The sequence below is a fragment of the Hakea prostrata genome, chromosome 9 (assembly GCF_041222555.1).
Source record: "Hakea prostrata isolate BN-2017 chromosome 9, UWA_Hpros_2, whole genome shotgun sequence".
Classification (NCBI taxonomy): Eukaryota; Viridiplantae; Streptophyta; class Magnoliopsida; order Proteales; family Proteaceae; genus Hakea; species Hakea prostrata.
The window spans coordinates 32,571,495-32,574,573 of NC_142608.1; the positions used below are offsets into that span (position 1 = coordinate 32,571,495).

At 38.8% G+C, this 3,079-nt stretch overlaps 1 non-coding gene across 1 annotated transcript; it reads left to right on the forward strand.

The window, feature by feature from the left end:
• The first annotated feature begins 1,675 nt into the window (after nucleotides 1-1,675).
• LOC149005125 (small nucleolar RNA R71) lies at nucleotides 1,676-1,782 on the forward strand. The gene has a single exon (XR_016169992.1). It is a non-coding gene; the product is annotated as a small nucleolar RNA R71 (small nucleolar RNA).
• Nucleotides 1,783-3,079: the final 1,297 nt, after the last annotated feature.

Sequence of the window (3,079 nt, forward strand, 5' to 3'; positions counted from 1 at the left end):
TATTGTTTATGTGGGAGGTTGATTACTCGATACCTGATCTTCGGGCTGTGGATCACACTCTCGGGTATGCCAGATAGGGACCCTTTCACACTTAAATTATGCAATGACCTCAGTGCATGCAAAAGAAATAATCGAAGCAAATAGAGGAAAGAGTGTACCCGATGTTTGAATTCATGATAGAGCACGCAACAGTAAAACCTAACAACAAACAAAGAAAATAAAGGAAAAAGAACAATAAATAATATCTAAACATATGGGTTGCCTCCCATAAAGCGCTAAGTTTAGAGTCTTCAGCCAGACTCAGTAAAAAGCAGCCAATGGAGGTGGAAGCTCAAATCTAAATGTGAATGGTGACTGCTTCAAAGAAGTGGAAGAGTCCAACAATGTGTTGACTTCCTCAATATTTAGGTTAGATTCCCCAAATGGCAAGTAATGTTGTAGGGGATCATCAATAAGCATGATTGGAATATAATCAACCACTACCTCATCAATAAAGTTAATTGCAAAGCACTCTTCACCCCTATTTGGGCTTAATGATTCATTCTTTCTAGAATCTGGAATTGAGGACTCAAGAGCTTCTGGGAAGGGGACTTTGGGAGTGTAAGATTTAGGAATAGGACCCTCTACAATCGGAATGTGCAACCCCTTACAAGAAAATTGATGGGAAATACTCACAAGTGGTGTTTCTTTACTAGACTTGTGTGCATCATTGCCAGTCTCATAGATCAAATCAACCTCTTCTCGACTCGCAAGATCAATGGGCAATGGCTTAGGAGTAGGCAAAGGTGCATAATATTCCTTCCCACTGCGTGTCACAACCGAGACTGCTTGGACTTGTTCTTTCCTAGACCCAATTTGATGATTAGGGTTACCTATTGGTTGACTAGGTAATTGGCCAACCTCCCTCCTACTGATGGCATCAGCTAGTTGACCAAGTTGAGTTTCCAATTTGTTAATGGACTGAGAATGGGAATGCAACAATTGAGTGTTTTGCTCTAATCCACTAAGTGCTTTTAGTACCTTATCCTCAAATGATGAATTATGTGAGGGTTGTGAAGATGATGGTTGCTCATTCCTATAGGCATTTTGGTGCATATTAAATGGAGGTGGCCTATAAGGTTTTTGATTAGAGGAATTGGGCATTGAGTTTCACCATGAAAAATTGGGGTGGTTTCGCCATCCTGGGTTATAGATATTGGAATATGGATCATTGCCAAATTTAGAAACTCCTTGGGCCAAATGTGTATGCTCCTTAACAAACTCAGGGTATTGTGTAGCCAAATAGCAATCAGTGACATGATGGGATAGGCTAGAACATAAAGCACATGCTTCAATCTGATTAGGTGGAGAGAAACTTGTAGGAAGTGGAGATGGGGTTTGTTGTCCTAATGACAAGAGATGGTCCAATTTCTTTGATAGCAAGTCAACCTTAGTGCTCATCTCAATGGTAGGATTAATCTCATAGAGACCGCTCCTCTTTGGTTGCCCAATGGATGGAATCTCAATCCTAGCTGTTGAAGCATGGTGTTGGGAGTTTTCACTAAGGGTCTCAAAAAGTTCCCATGCCTCATTCTCATTCTTGTGCATGAAAGTCCCACCACAAGAAGAATCAACCATTTGCCTATGTCGGTCTCTAAGGCCATCATAAAAGCATTGAACCAATTGCCATTTAGGAATAGCATGGTGGGGGCACTTTCTAGGTAATTCTTTTAGTCTTTCCCAAGCCTCATGAAATTGTTCTCCTTCTTGTTGGGAGAAACTCGTTATCGCTCCCCTAATGCTATTGGTACGGCCAATGGGGAAGAACTTTTTAAGGAACTCCTGTTGCATTTCTACCCAAGTGAAAATTTTAACATTGTCCAAAAAATGAAGCCAATGCTTAGCTTTATCTTTAAGGGAGAATGGGAAAAGAAGTAACCTTAAAGCATCAACTGAGAGGTTTTGAATTTTAACCGTGGAGGACACCTCTAAAAACTCATCTAAGTGCTTATAAGGCTCTTCATTGGCAAGTCCATAAAAAGATGGTAGCATTTGAATCACACTAGATTTGATCTCATATTGAGCCGCCTCTATGTTAGGCAACTGAATACAAGAAACCGGAGTATATATCGTAGGAATGAAATGCTCACTCAAGGGCCTCATTGGAGGCTCATAGTTTGCCATGGTTCTTTGCCTGCTAAGGTTGGCCAAAGTCTCTTCTAACTCTAAGTCAAGTGGAGTCAACTCAGGGTTTAGGGACGGACGACCATGCATACACATAGAAGAAGAAAAAAAGAAGAAGCTAAATAAGTAAAATTCAAAGAAAATAACTATAGCAAAAGGGAAAGTTTAGGACGTACCTAAAGCGCAATCCACGTGATCTTTCGAACAAAAGTTACACATGTGGGATCTGAGGGATGGGGATTTTTTTTTAAATTAACCTAAACGACCCAATCTAATGTAATATTACAATTGAAAAGTCCTAAATACAATTATATCTAAGAAAGAAAAGATAACCTAAACTAATTATCGAATTGCTACTCTTGCAGTTACCTACAAAACAAAAGAAAAAGAGATCAGTTAAATAAGAAAAGAAAAATTAAAAATTAAAAACACTAAAATTACTCTAAAAATTATGCCTAATTGACAAAAATCAATCCTAGCAACCGTGCTTTGGTTCCCCGGCAACAGCGCCAAAATTTGATCGTGTCACTAACCAATCAAAAATAAAATCCTATACTAATCTAGCAAGCAGAAGTACGGGGTTGAACTATGGGGAACTGAAAGGCTAAGTTACTAAGATTGAATTCAACAAAACTAAATTTAAACTAAATCTACTAATTAATGCAAAAACGTTAACTATGAATATGTGAAGATCTTTGGGATTTTGAATCCCCAATGCTTTTCCCTAACCGATATAACTCTACACTTCAAAGTAAATTAGGGATGGTCTTCCTAAGTATACCCTATCTTCGCAAGACTATCGTCCTTCGAGGAAGCTTGGCACGCTTAGTTCGCTGAGCTATAGAACATCTTTGGCCAAACTCAAACACAATCAACTAGAAGAGATAGAACAATCAAATTAATGAAATAAGCATGG